The sequence below is a fragment of the Gekko japonicus genome, unplaced genomic scaffold, assembly GCF_001447785.1.
Source record: "Gekko japonicus isolate JY-2015 unplaced genomic scaffold, Gekko_japonicus_V1.1 scaffold212, whole genome shotgun sequence".
In the NCBI taxonomy this organism is placed as follows: domain Eukaryota; kingdom Metazoa; phylum Chordata; class Lepidosauria; order Squamata; family Gekkonidae; genus Gekko; species Gekko japonicus.
The window spans coordinates 124,898-134,105 of record NW_015161953.1 but is presented as its reverse complement, the minus strand read 5'-3'; positions in this window follow the sequence as shown (position 1 = coordinate 134,105).

Genomic DNA, 9,208 nt, shown 5'->3' with positions numbered 1-9,208 from the left:
AAAGGAAAGAACTATGTATGCCCCCCAAAGTTCCTTGGATGAAAGGTGGGATAAAAACATGATTAACATACATGCAACATTCATTCATTCATTCATTCATCTGTAGTTGGATAGGTCTAGAACATTTTCTGTCAGAAAGAGTACATTATGAAATGGAGTGAAATGTTATAGAAAAATGAAGAAAAGCAAAATAAAAACAGAGTGCCTGCTATATTTTTGTTGTATTCTACAAAGCTTGAAATGTCTGGTGTGATAAGTTATTCATCCTCCCAAATTATCTCTGCTGGCTAACAATGACTCGGACTAAATGTGGAATGCTCTTACCTTGACTTGCAGCTGAGAGAAGTTGGCAATGCTGTTCTGTACTTGAAAAAAAAGCCCATTTGTTCAAAACTGCAAAACTGGGAACTGAATTGCATTACAACTCAGAGAGAAAGAGATAATTTGAACATGATGTTTTGGTCTGTCAAGGATCCTTCCTAGTAGGACTACAAATTTCAAACCAAACAAGTGTTTCTGTTCCTTTACCCTTATTATCAGAGCCTATTAAGCAATATCTTTATAATGAATGAACTGATTTACATGTTGTCAAACAAAGGCCCTGGTCACACGGGAGGATTTGCCACGCGAGAGGGACAGATCGGGGGTGCATCAAGCGGGCATGATCACACTGCAACATCTGGGAAGCGGCGCGCACCTGTCCCCGATCCGTCCCTTCCGGGCAAAACTGGGCATCAAAAAACACTACTACCTACCTGAAAATCCATCTGATCACCGGCACGCCCATCTCCCCCGCAGCATGCGAGGTCCTGCCGAACTGCACATGCACACGCATGCGCAGTGGGCTGGCCTCGCTCTTCGGTCCATGGCTTCCTCCCGGCATCTGATCGTGCTGGGGAGGACCTGCGCAGCGGCTGGGGGGATCTGTCTGATCCCGCCACCGCGCGTCTCTTTTGGTGCGGCTCAAAAAAGCCGCACTTTGGCTGCACCTATTTCCCCCAGTGTGACCGGGGCCAAACATAGGATATACCTGTTGGTTAAACTGATATGAATAGTCATTCTGCATTTTTGGAGAATTTTGGGGAATTGTAGTTTTGTGAGTGAAGGCTAGGGATGTTTTTCAATGACCAAATAATTCCATGGATTCCTATTGGTCCTTCCCCACACTATTTCCTTTTCCCTCCTCCGGGAAACCATGATAACCTTATCTTTCCCTGCTTCCTTCTCTCCTTCCCACCCACTAATCAAACTACCTCTTACCTGCACCCAGTCTTCAGTTATATTTATTTATTTACTTCACTTATACTCTGCCTTTCTCCACAATGGGGATTCAAATCAGCTTGCATCATTCTCCTCTCCTCCATTTTCTCCTCACAACAACCCTGTGAGGTAAGTTAGGCTGAGAATGTGTGACAAGCCCAAAGTCACTCAGTGGCTTCTCTGATATAATAGTGATTTGAACCTGGGTGCGGGGTTTCGGCGAGCTGATGGCGGCTGTGTCTCCTGGAATCTCCCAGGGAGGCGGTTCACAAACCAGCAGTTAGAGAGGGGGTGTGAATGCCTGTGCCCCCGGGGACCCTTGCGAAGGGTCTCCAGTCATGGAGCACTGAGGGTCGCCTCTTTCCAAGCATGCTGTCAGGAAATTGAGGCATCCCTTTGCTCCGACGGTCTCTCTGCTGTGTTCCGGCAAGGACTAAGCTAAGCACACCCCATCAAGTGAGTGGAGGTCAAGTGGCAAATAAGCATATCTGTCGGCAAGATCTAGATATACATATGAAGAGTGAGTAAAGTTGAAACGAAACAACAAAGCGAAAGCCCCCCGGGGAAAAGCGAGGGGGGAGAGGGGACTGGCGACAGTCAACATAGTAAGAGCAACAAGTGATATCCCAGCTTTCTTTAGAAAGTGGAAGAGCTTCTGGTTAACCATGTGACCAGAAATAATCATAGACTCTTGCAAACTGTGTCTTAAGCCTTTGTCCCCTGTTGGTATAAACGAGGTACTATGCAAGAACTGTGCTACATGTCAGCTGTTGCTTTTAAAAGGACTGTGTTAATATTGGAGAAGCGTCTAACCAATGATCATAGGGGCTTCCAGGATCAAAGAGGAGAGTCAAATGGGCATTTGCAATTCAAAGGGCCTGTATGCAGACCATAAGCGAGGCTTAAAGCGAAGGAGTATCCTCTATGGCTATAGCCTGATTAAGTCTGCTGGGCAATAAGGTGACGAGACTCTCTTGAAGCTGGGCAGTGAAAAGCAAATTGGAACGACCCCTATGATTGAAGGCAAGAATTTAAGCGGAACAATCCTGGAAAAAGGAGAAGGGACTTTGTTTTGAGATGGCCAGTTTCTGATATGGCAAGATGGTGCCACAGGCGACCCAGTGAGCATGATGGACGTCTGACATCAGGCGGCGGAATCCGGGCGGAGACTACATCGTGGAGGCGTGGTGACGCGGTGGTGCAGCACGGCGGAGCCAATAGGACACAAGCCAGAGCTGCGGTTGGCGTGGGCCCGCGCACCCTGGATGAGTCCGCCAGAGGGAGTCGCTGCATCAAAAAAGACCTGCTCCAAAAAAGGCGCCAGGAGGTGGAACACCGAGAACAACAACACCTGGAAGCTCGCTTGAAAGAGGAGCCAAACAACAACAACGGAGCCCTGCTGCCTGGGTGCCGATAGGCAGTCACTTCCCCATAGAATGTGGCTTTAGATAGATAATTAAATTGTATGTAAACCACTCAGAGACATTTCGGGGTTAGAGCGGTATAGAACCTGAAAGTTAAATAAATAAATAAATAAAATAAAAATGGCAATGGAAGAGAAAATGAGATTGTGTAATATCTACTGAGGGAGACTTATTGTTAATTTGCTTTTAATGGTGGAAGGAAAAATAATGGTTAAATGAGATGCCATTGTTCTCTGTAATTTGTGTCTAAGTTAAATAACAATTCTCCTGGACTACTCTTCATATAGTCAAATTTGTTGGGAAGTTTTTACAAGCTATGATGATGACTGATCACTCTCAATGTTAAAGAAAGCTTTTTACTATTGTTAAGCAAATTTTTTACAAGCTTTATGTGACCTCCAACCCTTGGGATTTTAGTGGGTTTTCTTTTCTTTTTCCTATAGTGTGTAGATTCCCTCCCTAATTTCATTGTAGCTTTTAGTAAATGCAAATAAAAAACCCCCTACAGGGCCCCATAAAAGGGTGATTTGAACCTGGGTCTCCCAGATCTGAGTCCGAAACTCTGGCTACTACACCACACTCATTTTTGTGTGGTGGTTGCTGTTGGGCAATACCAAACAATGAGGACTGGGTGAGTCAAGTAAACTGGGTGATAGCAAGTCATCTGATAGTTGCATAAGTTCTCTTTTAAAGGCCAAAACATGCCCTGGAAGGGGCCCTGCCCCTTTCCTTTACTTTTTTTTTTTTTTTTTAGGGAAACCAAGGCTTGAAGGCTAGCAATAATCTTGTGGTTGCCTAGAAACAGCCACTGAAGGCATCCATTTCATAAAGCTACAGGTACTGCTTCTATTATTGAGAAGGTTAATGCCCCAATTTTTACCTGGGGAACTTTTCAAGTTTGTAGAAATATTTCTTTTTTGTTCATGTTTCATATTCCTGGATTTAAGCATCCACCAATCTGGCCATGTTGAGAATTGGATATATTGACTGATAAAATCAAAATAAATTTGTAGCCTAGACAACAAAGACTTGTGTGGTGATTTGCTGCAGAACTACTAGCTTCTGGTGCCTCTCCTGCTGGATCCATTCCATATGACTTAATGCACATGATCAGATAAGTTCAATTTTTGTAAAATTTTTGTAAAAAGTTCATGTTTGTAAAATCTTCATATTTTTGTAATGCCAATAATTTTATATGCAAATGAAATTCTTTAATTTTATCCAAAAAAGTTTTATTTTCTGTTTCCAAAGTTATTTATTATTATCTATTCGATTTATAAATTGCCTGTTCCCTAAGGCTCTAGGCAATGAGCAAATACCAACCTTGCAATTGTTAAAACAGGGGCATGTTTAAAAAATCAGTTTAAAAAATCCAGTAAATTCAGTCAAAATTCAGATACAAACAAAATTTATTTAGTAATTAAGTTGTCCAGATCTATATGTATCATTACTTTATTTCAATCTTCTAAAAACTGATGGACCTTATGTATTATAAATACATCTTTTTTAAAAGTGCTGGATCCCCCTCCATATTCAATTCAGAACGGTGGATCTTGCAGTCCTACAGTGAACTACTGCATATGTAGATAAGCTTGTACAGAATGCTGCTGCAAAAAGACTGTCTTTGGTAATATCAAAATGTAGAAATTTGAAACAACATAATATTATTACTCCAATGCAGATGTTTATATACAAGAGCAGATTAATTTCTGGTTTTTATTAAATGTAGATTGAAACTACATTGAGATTGAAGGTTTTTGAGGGGGGGGAACTATCAGTCTGACCAAAAATTCACACAAATGCTATTGAAGAAGTACAAACCATTCATGGACTAAGCAGTTAGTTTTTGTGAATTCTGCCAACTGTATGTTGTGGATTGACATGAACATAAGCAAAGAAAGTTGATAATTTTTTTTCTTTGGTAGTTTTACATTTGTGTGCCAATGCCTGGAAGTCATGATGACCTCTGGTGACTCCTACTGGGGCATGGAGGACATTCAGAGAAGTAGCTTGATAACCTGTCTCTGCCTCCTGGTCTGGGTATTCTTTCGAGGTCTCCCATCCAAGTACTTGCCGGGGTCAGCCCTACTTAGCTTTCAAGATCTGACGAGATCATCCAGGTCAGGGTGAAAGTATGACAATTTCTTAATGGCTATAAGGAATATCATGTCTCATTTCTGCACTATCATAAGTTTTTAAGAACACAAGTACAAAAGGTCTGTTTCCCTATAGTGAAGGCATGTTGTGGATATTTATTATTTCGATCAAATTGATAGCCTGTCCTATCCCCAGATACCTGTTTGGGCAATGATTAAAACACCATGAAATAACATTTAATACAGTTTATAAGGCAAAATAAAATAAAATTAAGGTTTAAGCCTGTGATCCCAAATATATTAGACAGTATGGAAATTGTAGGCCATAACTGCTATTTTGAATTGTGCTTTGAAAACAACAGGAAGACAGTATTGATAATCCAATTATCATTATTATATAAAGAGTGACACCAGTGTTCGTGGAAATTTGCATGAAAGAGACAATGAGAATACTGAGAATGAGATGCTAATGTAGTAGTAACTCAACAGCCCACTTTCATTATAGTCAAGTGTTCTTCTGTACCAGCTGATGTTTCAAAGTATCTTCCCAGGGTAGCCCCACTTAGCACACACTGCAATAGTCTAGCCCAAAGGTGAGGAGCATAAATTATGCTTATCACTTCCATATCTGAGAGAATGATGTCATGGTTAGAATGTCAGACTAAGGGCTGGGAATACATTGGTTAAAATTCCTGCTCAGCCAATGAAGTTCACTGTGTGACCTTGAGCTAGTTATTCTCTTCTCACTGAACCTACATGATGTGAGGATAAAGAAGAGGTTACTTCTGAACTTCTTGGAGGAACGGTGGGGGAAAAGTACTAGATGTATAAAGGTAAAGGTAAAGGTTCCCTTGCTCGAAAGCCAGTCGAATCCGACTCTAGGGTTGCGGTGCTCATCTCCGTTTCAAAGCCGAAGAGCCAGCGCTGTCCGAAGACGTTTCCGTGGTCATGTGGCCGGCATGACTAAACACCAAGGCACACGGAACGCTGTTACCTTCCTACCGAAGTGGTACCTATTTATCTACTTGCAATTTCTTGCTTTCGAACTGCTAGGTTGGCAGGAGCTGGAACTAGAGATGGGAGCTCACTCCATCATGCGGCACCCGGGTCTCGAACTGCTGAACTACTGACCTTCCACAGGCTGCAGTTCAGCGTCTTAACCACTTGAGCCACCGCAGCTCCTAGAATTGATAAGGAAGGAGAAGTAAAGTTCCCTGACAAGAGGACTGTCAAGAACAGGGACACTAGGGATATACAATTCCAGGGTTCTTGGTCATTTTGGGAGCCATGGACCTGGGCACGGTTATGTGATTTGCTTTCATGTTTGCATTGGCTCTAGGTGATGGTGGGAGGAGCAATATTCATTGAACAGGGATCTGTGCCAGGTCTTGGCAATTCTGCATATCTGGTGCTATGCTTTCGAGTAATTATATCCAGTATCCTCATATGTATGAAACAGAAAGATTAACCAGATTTATCTCTACAAGATGCTGTAAGAAAGGATCCAGGGAAATCCCCAAGTATAGAGCAATGCAGTGTATTATAATCATGTCTGGTTAGTACATTCAGTGGGGCTCTCTTCCATATAAGTATGCATAGGATTGTAGCCTCAATTTGTGTGAATGAAACTGAAATAGTAGTATGAATGTGGTCTGTAACACACATCTATACCTATATTCATATAAGCATAGGATTTGGCACATCAAGTGGTTTGAGGATGCAAGATTTACTTCATTGGTGTGCCTCACACAAACATGTGCACAAACATATGAATATGCCTTTCATCAGGGTAGATTTCAGATAGTCTTAACATCAGATCCTCTGTTTAGTGTATAATGAATGTAGCTTTCTAATCAAGCTGCTGCCAACACCTGTGAATTAAAAGTGTGTTGTAATACATATGTTAAAAAGTATGTTTGAGTACACACCTTGTTGTTGTTTAGTCGCACAGTCGAGTCCGACTCTTCGCGACCCCATGGACCAGATCACGTACACACCTAGACTGATGTTAAGATTGAGTATCTGAAATCTATACTGATGAAAGGAATATTTATATTGGGGACATAAATGACAGAGATGTCATCTATGCATGGAAATGAGAAGAGCTTAAAGAGATTTTATTAAACGTTTAAGATTAGTGGTTTGCAAAATCATTTAAGAAGAATGGCTATTTATGAACAAAAGATTGCCCATGAAACTGGATCCTACTTACTCATAGGTGTCTGCACACTGAATTTGCATGTAGTGGTGTGTATTTGGTATCTCTATTTGCCTTGAGTTTAATGCAGTCAAAGGAGACTACTAGACATGTTAGAGAGTCTGATGCTTTGAAACGCAATTCTGTTCTTCATTATAGTATCTGTCATCTTTATTGCTGTGGGGTGAGATGGGATTTCTTTATTTCTGTGAAACGTTTCTACATTGTAACAGCAAACCTCACTAATTTTTATTTCAATCTGTTGTTGTGAACTGGTCACATTTACCTATTTTTCTCCAGGGACCCTGTTTTGGAAATGCATGTTTATGCAGCTGTAGGTAAATGAAGACAAATCCACAAATAAATAAATTAGCTTCAAATTGAAATTATCATTCTAGAGCTTATTGCCATACATAGTGATACACCTGTGTTATCCTGCAATTTTGTTTGTTAAATATGTTTCAACTGTGGACATCAGTGAGCTTATATAACTGTGTAAGACTGCATACTTTGTTCTTGTTTGAGGGTACACTGTTTCATTTGTAGATTATATAAAACTAGCCTGATACCCATGCTTCACTATGGTATTTAAATTCCGTAAATCCAGTTATAATACTGATGATGTAACATTTGAAATGTGACATTTGTTCTAAGAATTCTAACAGAGAAGACTGTAGTGTAAGAAATGAAGTGAGACATACGTACTTTTTCTCTCTCTACTGAAGGACCTCTCTCTAGACCACATTGGTGGTTCTGCCCTCAACTGCTAGGATCACGGGGCTGCTTGATGAGCTCACTCTGGAGCAGGCCACATAGAACTGTCCATTTAAGAAGCAGTCATCTGTTAAGTCAGCTCCTGCTACCTTCCACGAAAGTGATGGCCTCTCTACTTGTGTTCCTGGATTGTTTTGCTCATATGGAGACCAATGCTCCCTCTAAGCTGTGGAGTCTTGTGAGCAAAAATTCTACTTTGGGAGCTACTGGCATTAAAGTTGTTAGTGAGCAATTCGGCTACTGCATAAATTAGTTTGCTCTGGAGCTATCCTTCCTGAGCTAAGACAAAAATGTGTGAGATGGAGGCTAAAAAACTATGAGCTAGCTCACACTAACTCAGCTTAGAGGGAACACTGATGGAGACTGTGTTCTTCTGAGCACCTCAAGGTGATCTTGTGGGTACTTGGCCTGTGCAGCTTAGTGCACTACAGGAGTACTATGTGCAAATCTCTTTGCCGCATTCCTAAGTTGCCTCCTCCTTGTAGCGTTGGTGTATCTGGCTTGACATTTGCCAGGAGCTTTCTTGGGGGCAGTAAGAGGTGAGAGGTGTGAGAGGGAGTTGGTGTGAGGGAGTGGTGATGTGGTGGACATTTCTTCATGTTCATGGGGGAGGCACAGATCAAAATGGCTCCTAGAAATGTCCTTTACTATCTCCCTATAAACATTCATACCCTGGCCCTGCTACTACACCTGACAGACACTGGCCTGTCTGGTGTTGGGGGGGATTGTATTTAAAGGCATCGGGGAGGCTGGGCCAGCAGCAGTGCTAAGACAATCCTGCTGAGCAAACCTCCCTGGCGGCTTTAAGCATCCGAGCTCCTCTCCTACACCTGACAGGCAGTTGCCTGTCCGGTGTAGGATGGGGAGGGAGGAGGAGTATTAGAAGCCACTGTGGAGGCAGGGCTGGCGGGATCACTAAGGCATTACTGCTGGGGCTTTAAGCACCCTGCAACCACTGCTGCACCTAACAGACTACCCTCTGTTAGGTGTAGGAGGTGGGGGAGTGTGTTGAAAGCCATCAGAGAGGCTAGGCCAGCAGCACCGCTAAGGTGATCCTGCTGGGGCAGTGTCCCTGATGGATTAAAGTACCTTGGTCCTGCTCCTACACCTGACAGACACTGGCCTGTCAGGTGTTTGTGGGGAATGTATTTAAAGGCATCAGGGAGGCAGGGCTAGAAGCTGTGCTAAGGCAATCCTGCTGAGCAAACCTCCCCAGCGGCTGTAAACATCCCACCTCCTCTCCTACACCTGACAGGCAGCTGCCTGTCCAGTGTAGGAGGGGGAAGGGGCAGGAGTATTAGAAGTCACTGTGGAGGTGGGGCTGCACCTGACAGCTCTAGATGGTGGGGGGGATGTGTTGGACGCCATCAGAGAGGCTGGGCCAGCAGCTTTGCTTCATCTCACAGGTTGTTGTTGGCCACTCCTGATTTCTTCAACTGTCATTAGCTCTCTGCAGT